Here is a 19,509-nt window from a genome sequence, read left to right as displayed (position 1 = left end):
ATGTCTATATGTTATTATATGTGATTATTTGTGGGAATACTTGGCAACACATTTCCTATAGTAAACAAATGTTTAACTCATTTCCTGCTGATTTAAGTCTTTTTTTGACCAAAGACATTTTTTTTTACTAACTTTGGGTGTCAAAAAACACACTCGCAGGCCGGTTATGGCCCAGTTTTGGCCCGGTTATGGCTCAGTTTTGGCCCACGGTGCGATGTGTGGTGAGCCTGTTACCGACCCCTGACTTACATACTTTGCTTCTTTTAACCAGAGCCCTAGTTTTAACCAGAGCCCTAGTTTTAACCAGAGCCCTAGTTTTTTAACCAGAGCCCTAGCTGGCTCTCTATTGGACACACGGTAGGAGACAGGAAATCGAAGAAGGTTACCAAACCGATGTTTGACGAGACAGTAATTCATTGTAAATTCACATCTGAACTACTGATGTGACAGAACATGACGATTACATATGATTTAGTACCAGGTTATTGACAACCGATGGCCATAAAGACTAGAGTAATGAACCAACACACGTTCACAGAGGAGTATTTAAAGCTGCATTTTTCAGTCTGTAAAAATACAGCACGGTGAGTGTAAGACCTAAAATACAATCCGTATTGCGGAACGTGCGCATAGTAGAACAATTACAATTTTATGGTGATTAAATTACAGAGCAAAAAACATATGCAAATCTCCTTTTGAAATTTCAATTACGCTATAGCGCCGACATTACGGAATCAGGGTTGAATCTAGGCCTAAGTCACAGTGAGCTGACATCACATCAGGGACAGATATTTGGTATTTCAAAAACATAATAAGAGGTAATCGCTATTCTCACACTATTAAATATAATCAATATCCATTATTGAAAGCAGGGGTTTTTTGCTTCCCTTGCAATTGAGTTAGATGTTGAAACCCCCCCCACAGATACTCTTCATGTAGATCAGTCAGCAAAACGTCTCTCAGCTTCCCAAACTGCTTCCTGTTCCCTACACAGCACCCTACTCTTGACCAGGGCCCATAGGGGCCCTGTGTGGAGAAAAGAATACCATTTGGGAAACATCTGCTGTATATGCTGCTTTGAAAGAAATGATTGTTATTCACATAACTTTCTAGAGAAAAATGGATACACTCTATATGTAAAACAAGCTGAACATTTCCAGGCCCGGGGCTGAAGTTAAGCATCTTTCGATGGAAATCCACACTAAGGACTGAAAATGACTTTTTTGGGACTTTTCTGGGGGGAGGGGGGAGATCATGCATATCTTGCAAGAGGATGAGCAAGAATCCAATTTCCTGGTAATCCTACCACACACACACACACACACACACACACACACACACACACACACACACACACACACACACACACACACACACACACACCTCTCCTTGCTCAAACCAGGGACCCTCTGAACACACCAACAACAGGACACATCGTAGCCTCTAAACAGAGCATGTTACCCATGACAGAACACATCGTAGCCTCTAAACAGAGCATGTTACCCATGACAGAACACATCGTAGACTCTAATCAGAGCATGTTACCCATGACAGAAAACATTGTAGTCTCTAAACAGAGCATGTTACCCATGACAGAAAACATTGTAGCCTCTAAACAGAGCATGTTACCCATGACAGAACACATCGTAGCCTCTAAACAGAGCATGTTACCCATGACAGAACACATCGTAGCCTCTAAACAGAGCATGTTACCCATGACAGAACACATCGTAGCCTCTAAACAGAGCATGTTACCCATGACAGAACACATCGTAGCCTCTAAACAGAGCATGTTACCCATGACAGAACACATCGTAGCCTCTATACAGAGCATGTTTACCCATGACAGAACACATCGTAGCCTCTATACAGAGCATGTTTACCCATGACAGAACACATCGTAGCCTCTAAACAGAGCATGTTACCCATGACAGAACACATCGTAGCCTCTAAACAGAGCATGTTACCCATGACAGAAGACATCGTAGCCTCTAAACAGAGCATGTTACCCATGACAGAACACATCGTAGCCTCTAAACAGAGCATGTTACCCATGACAGCAGACATCGTAGCCTCTCAACAGATCATGTTACCCATGACAGAACACATCGTAGCCTCTAAACAGATCGTGTTACCCATGACAGAACACATCGTAGCCTCTAAACAGATCATGTTACCCATGACAGAACACATCGTAGCCTCTAAACAGAGCATGTTATCCATGACAGAACACATCGTAGCCTCTCAACAGATCATGTTGTAACGAGAGCCAACGAATGACAGTCACTCGCCCTCCAGGCAAAGATGTACAGTTTTTTTGTTGACAAATGCCCCTTGGCTATGAATTGTTGGAGAACAGATATTCTCTATGTACTACAGGCCAGGCCAGAGTAAATGTTCTGTTATTGACGGCGCCTCATTCAATGAATGTTGAAGGAGCAAATGTTCCCTATGCATGCATCAATGGGGCAAGAGGGAGAGAGGGGGGGGTCAACCCTTCCTGTCACAGAGTAGCTAAAAAATGCCCCAATCACAAGAACAAGAACTCCTCTATGTATCTTCTTAATACGACTCTGAGTGTCCCCTGCAGGAGGTCAAAGAGGACAAAGAACAGACACTTTCTGCAGACCAGCAGATCAGCAGACCAGCAGATCATCAGACCAGCAGATCATCAGATCATCAGACCAGCAGATCATCAGACCAGCAGATCATCAGATCATCAGACCAGCAGATCATCAGACCAGCAGATCAGCAGACCAGCAGACCAGTAGAACAGCAGACCAGCAGACCAGTAGAACAGCAGACCAGCAGACCAGTAGAACAGCAGACCAGCAGACCAGCAGACTAGCAGACCAGCAGATCATCAGACCAGCAGATCATCAGACCAGTAGACCAGCAGATCAGCAGACCAGTAGATCAGCAGACCAGCAGACCAGTAGAACAGCAGACCAGCAGATCATCAGACCAGTAGACCAGCAGACCAGCAGAACAGCAGACCAGCAGACCAGTAGAACAGCAGACCAGCAGACCAGCAGACTAGCAGACCAGTAGAACAGCAGACTAGCAGACCAGCAGATCATCAGATCAGCAGACCAGTAGACCAGCAGATCAGTAGACCAGCAGATCAGTTTTTTCTATGTCGTATAAAAGGGGTTATTATACTTATTATACTTGTACTTACACGTGTATTAATATCACGTGGATTGTATGTATTTTACTCAAGGCATGTTTAGAATCTATGTAGATGTTGTTGATGTTTTTATCCTAGGGACTGTTGAATTGTTTTCTGTACTGTAGGAATATACTGTGGACACTTATGAGGAATTCTCAGATTCATCTCAGGGGATGTATATATGTGCTGAATATTCAGGTGGTCCTGTGACACCCTGTCCGGCCTATCAGCCCTCCCTCTGTAGCTACCGCTATAATCACAGGACTTGCTAACAGACAGGTGAATCAAATTTCTTTGTGGTGGGCCGTCGCCTCTCCTTGAAAACAATAAAAACACCTATCGATGAGACCTGTCCTACTCTGACAAAAGCAATCATCCCAGAGGTGATCCTGAGGAACGAGGCGTTTTCTTATTCAAGATTAACTGACCATTCACAATCCACCCTGACTGGGATCAGAGGAAGAATTCACTGCACGGAAAGGCTCTAATATAATATTCTGGACTGAGAACAGAGAGAGAGAGAGAACCTCCTCTAACAGACTGGACTGAGAACTGAGGGAGAGAGAGAGAGAGCGAGCCTCTTCTAATAGACTGGACTGAGAACTGAGAGAGAAATAGAGAGAACCTCCTCTAATAGACTGGACTGAGAACAGAGAGAGAGAACAGAGAGTACACAGCGGCAGAATACCTGACCACTGTGACTGACCCAAAATTAAGGAAAGCTTTGACTATGTACAGACTCAGTGAGCATAGCCTTGCTATTGAGAAAGGCCGCCATAGGCAGACATGGCTCTCAAGAGAAGACAGGCTATGTGCTCACTGCCCACAAAATGAGGTGGAAACTGAGCTGCACTTCCTAACCTCCTGCCTAATGTATGACCATATTAGAGAGTCATATTTCCCCCAGATTACACAGATCCACAAAGAATTCGAAAAGAAATCCAATTTTGATCAAATCCCATATCTACTGGGTGAAATTCCACAATGTGCCATCACAGCAGCAAGATTTGTGACCTGTTGCCACGAGAAAAGGGCAACCAGTGAAGAACACACACCATTGTAAATACAACCCATATCTATGCTTAATTATTTTATCTTGTGTCCTTTAACTATTTGTACATTGTTAAAACACTGTATATATATATAATATGACATTTGTAATGTCTTTAATGTTTTGAAACTTATATATGTATGTGTGATGTTAACTGTTAATTTTTATTGTTTATTTCACTTTATATATTCACTTTATATATTATCTACCTCACTTGCTTTGGCAATGTTAACACATGTTTCCCATGCCAATGAAGCCCTTGAATTGAATTGAATTGAATTGAATTGAGAGAGACCCATGACAGAGAGAGAGCAGAGCAGAGGTCAGGATCAGATGAGCTCCTGCATTTTTCAGCATTTTCTTAAAAAAAGATAGATTAGGAGTTAGATAAACTTGGATGTTTGGTCAGGAACACATACTGAAAAACGTAAAACCTACAACCTGATTTTGGACGGAATTACGGAACTACCAAGGATTATTACTCTATACAGCAAATTCTCTGGAAAACAACAGAAACCTGAAAACACCATCCAACCTGGAACTGAGTGAGTAATGTTTAGTCTGAAACTATATTTTATTCCCAAAAGCCAAGAAGAAAAATACACAACATTACTTTATAAGGACTGAATTCTAACTTAACTCTGCCAAGCTTGATACAGCTTCAACTAGCACTGACGTGTCAAGTGAGAGGTGTCAAAGCCCATTAGCCCAACAATGGCAGGAGAGTCACACAGTCTACCCCAACCAAATGGAGAGGCCTTAGAAGCTGCCTCCCGCTGTTCAGAGGTAATTAAAATACAGTACCCTGTGCATGTAAAGAATGATAAGGCAAGAAAAGATTACAAAATGAAGCTCCTTATGGAAAATCAAGAGACACTTTTTGCTGACTATTACAAAAATGGAAACATCAGCAACCTTATCTTCCAAACAAACCATCCCCTGGCATGGCACAGTGCTATATAATCACACTACCCCTTTGTTATTAAGAGAGGGGGGGGGTTTACGAGGGGTGGAAACTCAGAATATTTGATAACGAGGACTCTGAGTCAGGTAATATAAATATCTATAAGTCCGGAACAGTAATGGTACATGGTAACCCCAAACAGTTTCAGCTGGACTTTCACCTAATCAAAGAATTAGCCCAGCAGGAGAAGCTCTCCCTTGATAAAGATACCCCCACCCCGAGCGGGTCAGACCAGACCTCTTCATTATGTAACCCCACAGACAAGCAGCCCCCAGCAGAGAGTCAACCTCCCAGCACAGATTACCACTCCCTCATTGAAATGAAGGACACATTCACCCAGCTGGAGGTAAGGCAGGTGGAGCTGGAACAGCAGGTGATTACACTTCAGTCAGCATAGACCCAGACAACAGTCCAGCACAACAACACCCCCTTAACCAGACCCAGAATGCTGGAGTTGGAGAGAGACATATCTGCACTCTGGACAGTGGTGAGACAACTTCAACAGGAGAAAGAGCAGGAGCAGGAGAAGAACAGAGCACAAGAGGAGAGGATCAGACTGCTGGTGGAGGAAAGGTTGAGGGGGATGGAGGAGAGGTTGAGGGGGACGGCGTGTGACAGAGAACAACCCACTAGAGAGGTGGCCACCCCCACAGAGAAGCCAGCAGAACAGCCCACCTCAGCACCCGACAAAAGTCTCGACACCACAGCAGAACGGTCAACACCAGACCCTGACCATAGAGTCGACATCGCAGCAGAACAGACAAATGAAGAACCCCAAGCCCAGCGGCTCTCAACCCTCTGAGCACCCACCCTGATAGCCCTTCTGACAACCCCCCCCACACCCACTGAGGACAAACACAAGACACAGATTGTACTACTTATGGACTCAAATGGGAAATGTATAGAAGAAAAGTGTGTCTAAACTCTGGTGTCCAAACACCCAGCGTGCCCTCGACCTTCTGTCTGAGGACCAACTAGGCTCACCTAGCCACATAATAATACACACAGGCACAAACGACCTGAGAGCACAGCAGGAAAGGGTGGCCACAGCACTGAAGGGAGTGATTGAAAAGGCTTCTTCTACTTTTCCCAAAGCACAAGTGGTTATCTCCACCCTGCCACAATACAGCGGGTAAACGCAAGTATTTCTTGTGACTGTGCCTCAAAACCAAATGTTTTCCTGGTCCACCACTCCACCCTGGACTTGAAAAGCCTCTATGACCAGGTCCACCTCTACAAGGCAGCAGTGCCCACCTTTGCCCGAACTCTAAAGGACATCGCTCTCAAACGTATCCCCAACACTTCACACCGGAGCAACAGATCAATAGACACCCCACCCAGACCAGCGAGACACCCTCCCAGACCTGCAGGACCCCCCCCTGGACCTACACATAGAGGACCCACGCCAAGAGGAATTACATCCAGACCACAGCACCCCCAGACACATCCACACCCCCACCCCAACCAATCAACACCCCCCCACGTCAACCATGCCAACACCCCATTTAGGCCCCCTCAGATAAGACCTATGCCACTCCTGCCCACCCCATGCACCCCACCCCCGCAAAGAGGGCCTCAACATGGAAGCCACACATACACCCAGGTAGTGAGCGGGCAAACAGTCCCAACAACCACTCTCACACTCGCCCAAGCCAATGGCATGTACCAGATGCTCAGCAGGCTCTGCTCACACTTACTGGCCTGAGGACAAACCACGACCAACAACATTGGACACTCTATGGAACAAAAAGCCTTCACTATATCATCCTGGAATATCCAAGGCCTGAGGTCATCTGCCTTTGGCCTAAAGAGCAGAAACCCAGACTTCACCAAAGAAATCGGTAATACAGACATTGTCATCCTGCAAGAAACCTGGTATAGAGGAGACGGACCCACTGGTTGCCCTCTAGGTTACAGAGAGCTGGTAGTCCCATCCACCAAACTACCAGGTGTGAAACAGGGAAGGGACTCAGGGGGTATGCTAATTTGGTATAGAGCAGACCTAACTCACTCCATTAAATTAATCAAAACAGGAACATTCTACATTTGGCTAGAAATTCATAAGGAAATTATCCTAACAGAGAAAAATGTCCTCCTGTGTGCTACCTATATCCCCCCACTAGAGTCCCCGTACTTTAATGAAGACAGCTTCTCCATCCTGGAGGGGGAAATCAATCATTTCCAGGCCCAGGTGTCAGGACCCGGTTACGAACCCGGGTCTCCGGAGTGAGAAACAGTCACTTAACCAACTGAGCCACGAATAGTCGGCAGAACCCAGAAGATGAGGCAGACACAGCAGTACTTGAGACGGTGTATTTAATGTAGTAAAAAGTGAAGTCCTTCAGGAACACATGTAACTCCACAACCTCAAAAGGAATTCCACAAGAACAAAGGTAATCCTCCAAGACAAAAAAGGTAAATCCACAAGGTGGTAGGTATAGCACAAAAAGCCTCAAAAGATACTCAAAAAATAAATAAACAAGAAGAAAAAACAGAATTCCACAAGAGCATCCACCGGGATCAACAAGAGTTAACAGAATACTAGGGCTGGGTGCTAACATACAAACACAGAGCAAAGGACTGAGGAAAACAAAGGGTTTAAATACAATCAGGGGAAACGAGGCACAGGTGCAAATAATAATGGGGATCAAGGGAAAACAAAAGGTCAAAAGGCACAATGGGGGCATCTAGTGACCAAAAACCGGAACAACCCTGGCCAAATCCTGACACCAGGGACATGTACTAGTCTGTGGCGACCTAAATGCCAGAACCGGACAAGAACCTGACACCCTCAGCACACAGGGGGACAAACACCTGCCTGGAGGCGACAGCATTCCCTCCCACATATGCCCCCCTAGGCACAACTATGACAACACAACCAACAAAAACGGGTCACAACTCCTGCAGCTCTGTCGCACGCTGGGTATGTACATAGTCAATGGTAGGCTTCGAGGGGACTCCTATGGTAGGTACACCTATAGCTCATCTCTTGGCAGTAGTACTGTAGACTACTTTATCACTGACCTCAATCCAGAGTCTCTCAGAGCGTTCACAGTCAGCCCACTGACACCCCTATCAGACCACAGCAAAATCAGTCTACTTAAACAGAGCAATACTCAATCATGAGGCATCAAAGCCAAAGGAACTGAGTAACATTAAGAAATGCTATAGATGGAAGGAATGCAGTTTGGAAACCTACCAAAAAACAATTAGGCAACAACAAATTCAATACCTTTTAGACAATTTCCTGGGTAAAACGTTAAGGTGTAAACTTCGCAGTAGAACATCTTAATATACCTCTCAGCTTCCCTATCAAATCTAAAAATCTCAAATAGAAAACCGAAGAAAGTGAACAATAATGACAAATGGTTTGATGAAGAATGCAAAAATCTAAGAAAGAAATTGCGAAACCTGTGCAACCAAAAACATAGAGACCCGGAAAACCTGAGTCTACGCCTTCACTATGGTGAATCACTAAAACAATACAGAAATACACTGCGGAAAAAGAAGGAACAGCATGTCAGATATCAGCTCAATGTAATTGATGAATCCATAGACTCTAACCACTTCTGGGAAAATTGGAAAACACTAAACAAACAACAACACAAAGAATTATCTATCCAAAATGGAGATGTATGGGTAAATCACTTCTCCAATCTGTTTGGCTCTATAACAAAGAATAAAGAGCAAAAACATATACATGATCAAATACAGATCTTAGAATCAACTATTAAAGACTACAAGAACCCACTGGATTCTCCAATTACATTGAATGAGTTATAGGACAAAATAAAAACCCTCCAACCCAAAAAGGCCTGTGGTGTTGATGGTATCCTCAATGAAATGATCAAATATACAGACAACAAATTCCAATTGGCTATACTAAATCTCTTTAACATCATCCTTAGCTCTGGCATCTTCCCCAATATTTGGAACCAAGGACTGATCAGCCCAATCCACAAAAGTGGAGACAAATTTGACCCCAATAACTACCGTGGAATATGCGTCAACAGTAACTTTTGGAAAATCCTCTGCATTATCATTAACAGCAGACTCGTACATTTCCTCAATGAAAACAATGTACTGAGCAAATGTCAAATTGGCTTTTTACCAAATTACCGTACAACAGACCATGTATTCACCCTGCACACCCTAATTGACAACCAAACAAACCAAAACAAAGGCAAAGTCTTCTCATGCTTTGTTGATTTCAAAAAAGCCTTCGACTCAATTTGGCATGAGGGTCTGCTATACAAACTGATGGAAAGTGGTGTTGGGGGTGAAACATACGACATTATAAAATCCATGTACACAAACAACAAGTGTGCGGTTAAAATTGGCAAAAAACACACACATTTCTTCACACAGGGTCGTGGGGTGAGACAGGGATGCAGCTTAAGCCCCACCCTCTTCAACATATATATCAACGAATTGGCGCGGGCACTAGAAAAGTCTGCAGCACCCGGCCTCACCCTACTAGAATCCGAAGTCAAATGTCTGCTGTTTGCTGATGATCTGGTGCTTCTGTCACCAACCAAGGAGGGCCTACAGCAGCACCTAGATCTTATTCACAGATTCTGTCAGACCTGGGCCCTAATAGTAAATCTCAGTAAGACCAACATTTTTTATTTATTTTATTTTTTATTTCACCTTTATTTAACCAGGTAGGCTAGTTGAGAACAAGGTCTCATTTGCAACTGCGACCTGGCCAAGATAAAGCATAGCAGTGTGAACAGACAACACAGAGTTACACATGGAGTAAACAATTAACAAGTCAATAACACAGTAGAAAAAAGGGGCAGTCTATATACAATGTGTGCAAAAGGCATGAGGAGGTAGGCGAATAATTACAATTTTGCAGATTAACACTGGAGTGATAAATGATCAGATGGTCATGTACAGGTAGAGATATTGGTGTGCAAAAGAGCAGAAAAGTAAATAAATAAAAACAGTATAAAAACAGTATGGGAATGAGGTAGGTGAAAATGGGTGGGCTATTTACCAATAGACTATGTACAGCTGCAGCGATCAGTTAGCTGCTCAGATAGCTGATGTTTGAAGTTGGTGAGGGAGATAAAAGTCTCCAACTTCAGCGATTTTTGCAGTTCGTTCCAGTCACAGGCAGCAGAGTACTGGAACGAAAGGCGGCCAAATAAGGTGTTGGCTTTAGGGATGATCAGTGAGATACACCTGCTGGAGCGCGTGCTACGGAAGGGTGTTGCCATCGTGCCCAGTGAACTGAGATAAGGCGGAGCTTTACCTAGCATGGACTTGTAGATGACCTGGAGCCAGTGGGTCTGGCGACGAATATGTAGCGAGGGCCAGCCGACTAGAGCATACAAGTCGCAGTGGTGGGTGGTATAAGGTGCTTTAGTGACAAAACGGATGGCACTGTGATAGACTGCATCCAGTTTGCTGAGTAGAGTGTTGGAAGCCATTTTGTAGATGACATCGCCGAAGTCGAAGATCGGTAGGATAGTCAGTTTTAATAATGGTGTTCCAAAAAAGGTCCAGTCACCAGGACCACAAATACAAATTCCATCTAGACACTGTTGCCCTAGAGCACACAAAAAACTATACATACCTTGGCCTAAACATCAGCGCCACAGGTAACTTCCACAAAGCTGTGAACGATCTGAGAGACAAGGCAAGACGGGCATTCTATGCCATCAAAAGGAATATACATTTCAACATACCAATTAGGATTTCGCTAAAAATACTTGAATCAGTCATAGAGCCCATTGACCTTTATGGTTGTGAGGTCTGGGGTCCGCTCACCAACCAAGACTTCACAAAATGGGACATACACCAAATTGAGACTCTGCACGCAGAATTCTGCAAAAATATCCTCCGTGTACAATGTAGAACACCAAATAATGCATGCAGAGCAGAATTAGGCCGATAACCACTAATTATCAAAATCCAGAAAAGAGCCGTTAAATTCTATAACCACTTAAAAGGAAGTGATTCCCAAACCTTCCACAACAAAGCCATCACCTACAGAGAGATGAACCTGGAGAAGAGTCCCCTAAGCAAGCTGGTCCTGGGGCTCTGTTCACAAACACAAACACACCCTACAGAGCCCCAGGACAGCAGCACAATTAGACCCGACCAAATCATGAGAAAACAAAAAGATAATTACTTGACACATTGGAAATAATTAACAAAAAAACTGAGCAAACTAGAATGCTATTTGGCCCTACACAGAGAGTACACAGCGGCAGAATAGCTGACCACTGTGACTGACCCAAAATTAAGGAAAGCTTTGACTATGTACAGACTCAGGGAGCATAGCCTTGCTATTGAGAAAGGCCGCCGTAGGCAGACATGGCTCTCAAGAGAAGACCGGCTATGTGCTCACTGCCCACAAAATGAGGTGGAAACTGAGCTGCACTTCCTAACCTCCTGCCCAATGTATGACCATATTAGAGAGACATATTTCCCTCAGATTACACAGATCCACAAAGAATTCGAAAACAAATCCAATTTTGATAAACTCCCATATCTACTGGGTGAAATTCCACAGTGTGCCATCACAGCAGCAAGATTTGTGACCTGTTGCCACGAGAAAAGGGCAACCAGTGAAGAACACACACCATTGTAAATACAACCCATATTTATGCTTATTTATTTTATCTTGTGCCCTTTACTATTTGTACATTGTTAAAACACTGTATATATATAATATGACATTTGTAATGTCTTTATTGTTTTGAAACTTCTGTATGTGTAATGTTTACTGTTAATTTGTATAGTTTATTTCACTTTATATATTCACTTTATAAATTATCTACCTCACTTTCTTTGGCAATGTTAACACATGTTTCCCATGCCAATAAAGCCCTTGAATTGAATTGGGAGAGAGACACAGAGAGAACCTCCTCTAATAGACTGGACTGAGAACTGAGAGAGTGAGAGAGCCTCCTCTAATAGACTGAACTGAGAACAGAGATAGAGAGAGAGAGCCTCTTCTAATAGACTGGACTAATAGACTGGACTGAGAACTGAGAGAGAGAGAGAGAGAGACAGAGAGAACCTCCTCTAATAGACTGGACTGAGAACTGAGAGAGAGAGAGAGCCTCCTCTAATAGACTGAACTGAGAACAGAGAGAGAGAGCCTCTTCTAATAGACTGGACTAATAGACTGGACTGAGAACTGAGAGACAGAGAGAACCTCCTCTAATAGACTGGACTGAGAACTGAGGGAGAGAGAGAGAGAGAGAGAGAGATAACCTCCTCTAATAGACTGGACTGAGAACTGAGAGAGTGTCACGGCCGTTGGTGAGCGTACATTTTCCTTTTTATTTCAAAATGTCACCAACAAAACAACAAACGAAAGAAACAACCGTGAAGCTTACAGGGCATTAGTGCCACAAACAATGTTAACTACCCACCACGAAAGGAGGGCAAAAAGGCTACCTAAGTATGGTTCCCAATCAGAGACAACAATAGACAGCTGTCCCTGATTGAGAACCATACCCGGCCAAAACATAGAAACACAAAATCATAGAAAACAAAACATAGAATGCCCACCCCAAATCATACCCTGACTAAACCAAATAAAGACATAAAAAGGCTCTCTAAGGTCTGGGCGTGACAGAGAGAGAGAGAGAACCTCCTTCAGGTGTGAGCTACAATACTTTGGCCTACTGTCGAGAGAGAATTGGACAACAAACCTTTTCCCCGGTTCCATCTGACTCCAACGGCATCCGACTGGGCAGGCAACACCGACGTGTAATTACCCCATTGCATTCTTCTTTCCTCTGAAAGTGGTGCTGTGTGTGTAAAGTGATTGAGTATTGTATGATGGCAGGTTTAATTTACAAACCCTTTGGTCAATACTGCCCACATGCTAACTGGTAGCCTAGTTGAGTGTTTCCTAACCAGGGATACTAGGACCCCTGGGCCTATCCACAGGTGGTGCTTAGCCTCATGAGTTCATCAGCTTACTGGTAAAATCCACATTTAATTTAACCTTTATTTAACCAGGCAGATCAGTTATTAAGAACAAATTCTTATTTTCGATGACGGCCTAGGAACAGTGGGTTAAATGCCTTGTTCAGTGGCAGAACAACAGATTTTTACCTTGTCAGCTCGGAGATTCGATCCAGCAACCTTTCGGGTTAACTAGTCCAACGCTCTAACCACTAGGCTACCTGTTCCTCCACATGAGTGGGTTACTTCAGGGTTACTCCGGGTAGAGCAACATTCAGCTGGTGGTACAGTAACAGAGAACGATTGTGAACCATTGGCCTAGTTCATGTCTATTCCTGGTTGGTGATTTCTCTATAGTTTCACAGTATGTCGACGTAGCCCTCTCTCATTTTCTCTTTCATTGAATAAGATCATATCGTTCTCAAAATGTGCTTAATGTATTTGAATAAACCTATTCATAAAGACTTGTGTATGGAGCTTCTCACCTCAATAACTGCATCCCATCGTACCCTACATTTACATCTTAACTGCCTCATTTTCCAACTTATTTAGTCTCGTAAATAAAACCTTGAATTGATTATTTTGTGGCATTAATATGTGAGCGAGTGTTCCAGAGCCGACGGATATTTCAGAAGGAGAAAATAGTAAAACTGTTGGTTTTATTGTTGCTATAGTAACGGTTAATGCTAATTACAGATAGGGTTCGTTCAATGGGTTTGTTTACACAGCTTACAAGATGCCCCTTACACATTGGCAAGCAGTATACAGTCATTTGACAATTGAGAATAGCCCAATGTTTAGTGCATTGCTGAGGACTTACCGGTTCTCATTGCGGAAAGTTCTGACGATTAAAGCCACGGTTGATCAGTTGTTATCTTGCCATGATTTACGACATGGTCTACAACTACTTCTGAGGTTTGGTTGAATCATTGTAGCTTCCTCAGTCGTTGTCTTGCCATGATTTACGACATGGTCTACAACTACTTCTGAGGTTTGGTTGAGTCATTGTAGTTTCCTCAGTCGTTGTCTTGCCATGATTTACGACATGGTCTACAACTACTTCTGAGGTTTGGTTGAGTCATTGTAGCTTCCTCAGTCGTTGTCTTGCCATGATTTACGACATGGTCTACAACTACTTCTGAGGTTTGGTTGAATCATTGTAGCTTCCTCAGTCGTTGTCATGCCATGATTTACGACATGGTCTACAACTACTTCTGAGGTTTGGTTGAATCATTGTAGCTTCCTCAGTCGTTGTCTTGCCATGATTTATGACATGGTCTACAACTACTTCTGAGGTTTGGTTGAATCATTGTAGCTTCCTCAGTCATTGTCTTGCCATGATTTATGACATGGTCTACAACTACTTCTGAGGTTTGGTTGAATCATTGTAGCTTCCTCAGTCGTTGTCATGCCATGATTTACGACATGGTCTACAACTACTTCTGAGGTTTGGTTGAATCATTGTAGCTTCCTCAGTCGTTGTCTTGCCATGATTTACGACATGGTCTAAAACTATTGCTGTGATTTCATTGGACACTCTTTGCTGTTGCTGCAGTTGTCTTGGTCCGTGGCCTTGTCCTCTACCATGTTCCCCCCACAGCTCTCCAACGAGGCCCACGACCACCTCTCAGAAGGGGTTCTGGGTCCGTGGCCTTGTCCTCTACCACGTTCCTCCTACACCTCTCAAACGAGGCCCACAACCACCTCTCAGAAGGGGTGCTTGGTCCGTGGCCTTGATCTCTACCACGTTCCCTCCACACCTCTCAAACGAGACACACGACCACCTCTCAGAAGGGGTTCTTGGTCCGTGGCCTTGTCCTCTACCACGTTCCCCCCACAGCTCTCCAACGAGGCCCACAACCACCTCTCAGAAGGGGTTCTTGGTCCGTGGCCTTGTCCTCTACCACGTTCCTCCTACACCTCTCAAACGAGGCCCACGACCACCTCTCAAAAGGGGTGCTTGGTCCGTGGCCTTGTCCTCTACCACGTTCCCCCCACACCTCTCAAACGAGGCCCACGACCACCTCTCAGAAGGGGTTCTTGGTCCGTGGCCTTGTCCTCTACCACGTTCCCCCTACACCTCTCCAACGAGGCCCACGACCACCTCTCAGAAGGGGTTCTTGGTTCGTGGCCTTGTCCTCTACCACATTCCCCACCACACCTCTCCAACGAGGCCCACGACCACCTCTCAGAAGGGGTTCTTGGTCCGTGGCCTTGTCCTCTACCACGTTCCCCCCACAGCTCTCCAACGAGGCCCACGACCACCTCTCAGAAGGGTTGCTTGGTCCGTGGCCTTGTCCTCTACCACGTTCCCCCCACACCTCTCCAACGAGGCCCACGACCACCTCTCAGAAGGGGTTCTGGGTCCGTGGCCTTGTCCTCTACCACGTTCCCCCCCACAGCTCTCCAACGAGGCCCACGACCACCTCTCAGAAGGGGTTCTTGGTCCGTGGCCTTGTCCTCTACCACGTTCCCCCCACAGCTCTCCAACGAGGCCCACGACCACCTCTCAGAAGGGTTGCTTGGTCCGTGGCCTTGTCCTCTACCACGTTCCCCCCACACCTCTCCAACGAGGCCCACGACCACCTCTCAGAAGGGGTTCTTGGTCCGTGGCCTTGTCCTCTACCACGTTCCCCCCACAGCTCTCCAACGAGGCCCACAACCACCTCTCAGAAGGGGTTCTTGGTCCGTGGCCTTGTCCTCTACCACAATCCCCACCACACCTCTCCAACGAGGCCCACGACCACCTCTCAGAAGGGGTTCTTGGTCCGTGGCCTTGTCCTCTACCACGTTCAACCCCACACCTCTCCAACGAGGCCCACGACCTCTCAGAAGGGGTGCTTGTCCCCTGCCATTCCTTTGACCACCACGTCTTCCTCGTCTTCTTCCTTGTCTTCCTCCTCCCACTGCTTAACCTCTATTGTGACATGGATCACCTGCCGGCTCCATGTTATCGCTATGTTGTTGTAGATGGATACCACTCAGTCCACTATACAGCTCCATGTTATCTCTATGTTGTTGTAGATGGATACCACTCAGTCCACTATACAGCTCCACTATACAGCTCCATGTTATCACTATGTTGTAGATGGATACCACTCAGTCCACTATACAGCTCCACTATACAGCTCCACTATACAGCTCCACTATACAGCTCCATGTTATCTCTATGTTGTTGTAGATGGATACCACTCAGTCCACTATACAGCTCCACTATACAGCTCCACTATACAGCTCCATGTTATCACTGTGTTGTTGTAGGTGGATACCACTCAGTCCACTATACAGCTCCACTATACAGCTCCACTATACAGCTCCATGTTATCTCTATGTTGTTGTAGGTGGATACCACTCAGTCCACTATACAGCTCCACTATACAGCTCCATGTTATCTCTATGTTGTTGTAGGTGGATACCACTCAGTCCACTATACAGCTCCATGTTATCTCTATGTTGTTGTAGGTGGATACCACTCAGTCCACTATACAGCTCCATGTTATCTCTATGTTGTTGTAGGTGGATACCACTCAGTCCACTATACAGCTCCACTATACAGCTCCACTATACAGCTCCACTATACAGCTCCATGTTATCTCTATGTTGTTGTAGGTGGATACCACTCAGTCCACTATACAGCTCCACTATACAGCTCCATGTTATCACTGTGTTGTTGTAGGTGGATACCACTCAGTTCACTATATACTCATACCACAATGTGAAATCAATCATCAGTGACGAGTTGGCAGTTTTGGAAAAGCAATTACAAGGGCCTGCATACATACACTAAATGGCCACTTTATTAGGTACACCTGCGTGTTAACTCAAATAGCCTGCTCCTTCGAACAGCGAATCATGTGGCTGCCTGCAACTCAATATATAGAGTATTTAGAGTAGAGAGCTTTAGTTGTTGTTCAAACCAAACATTAGACCGGGCAACTTTGACCGTGGTATGATTGTCGATGCCACACATGGTGGTTCCAGCATCTCAGAAACAGCTGCCCTCCTGAGATTTTTACGCTCTACAGTCTCTAGAGTTTACGGAGGATGGTACGATAAACAAAACACACTCAGTTCTGTGGGCAAAAACACCTTGTTAATGAGAGAGGTTAGAGGAGAATGTCCAGACTCATTCAAGCCAACAGAAAGGCCACGAATGGTATGTAGAAGGACATCTCTTAACGTACAACACCGTGAATAATTCAGGCTGTTGTGGAGGCAAAAGGGGGTCCTACCCAGTACTAGAGAGGTGTACCTAATGAAGTGGCCGGTGAGTGTACAGAAATGTCAAATCTGAAAACATGGTCTGGAAAAGTGGTACATGTGACCATAGAAACAGTGTCTGATAAAGAATGATGATGAAACATTACATCCATAGATAATGTAGTCCAATTGGTTCATGTTCCACGGTAATTGGTGCCAACGGAGCTCGTTATCCTGAAACCTTGATGATCTGATCATGGAATATTGTTCCTCCGTTTCTATACGCATTAAGAGTACCGCAACAGTTACTGAACATTTTGAGTTTTTTGTTTGTTGTCAATTGATAGTTAGATCATTGTAATGAAATTAATTGACAGTCATCTCTCTGATACTTTGATGTTAAGTTCTGTGGTTTAGAACGGGTGATTTTAGTCCAATGCACAAAATGATCTTAGCTTTATGTGTCTTGTATCCAAGCAATTGGAAAAAAAAGTGTTATTTTTTGAAAAATTTGCATTTTTTTATCATCGGTTGAGAGTTTTGGAAGGAAGGAGGTAGGGAGAGGGGAAGGTAAGGGAGAGAGAGGGGGTGGAGGGGAGGACATGGAAGGAGGGGGGCATGGGGAATGGGGAAGGAGGGAGGTAGGGAGGTAGGGAGGTAGGGAGAGGGGAAGGTAAGGGAGAGAGAGGGGTGGAGGGAGGGAAGGACATGGGGGAGGGATACGAGGGGAGGGGGCAAGGTGGGAGAGAGATGGGATGATAATTTAACGGAAGAAAAGTGCCGATAAATGGAGACGTTGAAGGAGAGAGAGGGGGAGAGGATGGGGAGGATAAGAGAGGAGAGGGAAAGGGAGACAGTAAAACAATTAGTTTAACTGAGATGGTTGAAGGTCACTGTGTAGGCGCATATGTTACTGTATATATATATATGTGTGTGTGTGTGTGTGTGTGTGTGTGTGTGTGTATGTGTGTGTGTGTGTGTGGGTGTGTGTGTGTGTGTGGGTGTGTGTGTGTGTGTGTGTGTGTGTGCGTGCGTGTGTGTGTGCGTGTGTGTCTTCCTAAAGGGTGCAGTAATTTCCAACTCACTCTCCCCAGTAATGAGAGTAATTATGGAAGCGGTAATTTGCCATTTGATCCCCCTTGCCATGATCCACTGTCCTCTTCCACATCCTCAAAGAGAAGCTCTCTCTCCTCCCTCCACAGGCTGGCCAGAATACAAATGATGGAGGGAGAGAGGGGGGGGAGTGAGGTTGGGGGGAAGATAGAGAGAGAGAGAGAGACAGAGAGAGATAGACAGAGAGAGAGAGAGAGAGAGACAGACAGACAGACAGACAGAGAGAGACGGAGAGAGAGAGAGAGAGAGAGAGAGAGAGAGAGAGAGAGAGAGAGAGAGAGAGAGAGAGAGGTTGTTAACTGAGTGTGCACCAGTGTTAATAATGTCCACCAGTTTGTGTAATGTCTGCTTATAAACCAGTTATTAATCATTATAAACACTGTATAAGGTAGTACACTATATAAAACATTTACATTAAGACCTATGTAAGACCCTTATAAATGCCTTAAAACTACAGTACAGTTTGTTAAGCATTTGCAAACGTACTGTATATCATTACATAAAAATGTATTATAAACTGAGTGTTTCGAGACCTGAATGCTGATTGGCTGACAGCCGTGGTATGTCAGACTGTATACCACGGGTATGACAAAACAGTTATTTGTACTGCTCTAATTACGTTGGTAACCAGTTTATAATAGCAATAAGGTACCAGGGCCTCCTGCGTGGCACATATTCGAGCCCAGGCTCTGTCGCACCCGGCCGTGACCGGGAGGCCCATGGGGCGGCACACATTCGAGCCCAGGCTCTGTCGCACCCGGCCGTGACCGGGAGGCCCATGGGACGGCACAAAATTGGTCCAGCGTCGTCCGCGTTAGGGAGGGCTTGGCCGGCAGGGATATCCTTGTCTCATCGCGCACCAGCAACTCCTGTGTCGGGCCACGCTGATAAGGTCGCCAGGTATTTCCTCCGACACATTGATACGGCTGGCTACCGAATTGGAGGTGCATTGTGTCAAGAAGCAGTGCGGCTAGGTTGGGTTGTGTTTCAGAGGACGCATGGCTCTCGACCTTCTCCTCTCCCGAGTCCATACGGGAGTTGCAGCGATGAGACAAGACGGTAACTACAACCAAT

This window comes from Oncorhynchus nerka, linkage group LG4 (genome assembly GCF_034236695.1).
Source record: "Oncorhynchus nerka isolate Pitt River linkage group LG4, Oner_Uvic_2.0, whole genome shotgun sequence".
NCBI lineage: Eukaryota > Metazoa > Chordata > Actinopteri > Salmoniformes > Salmonidae > Oncorhynchus > Oncorhynchus nerka.
Note: the sequence above shows the minus strand (reverse complement) of the source record.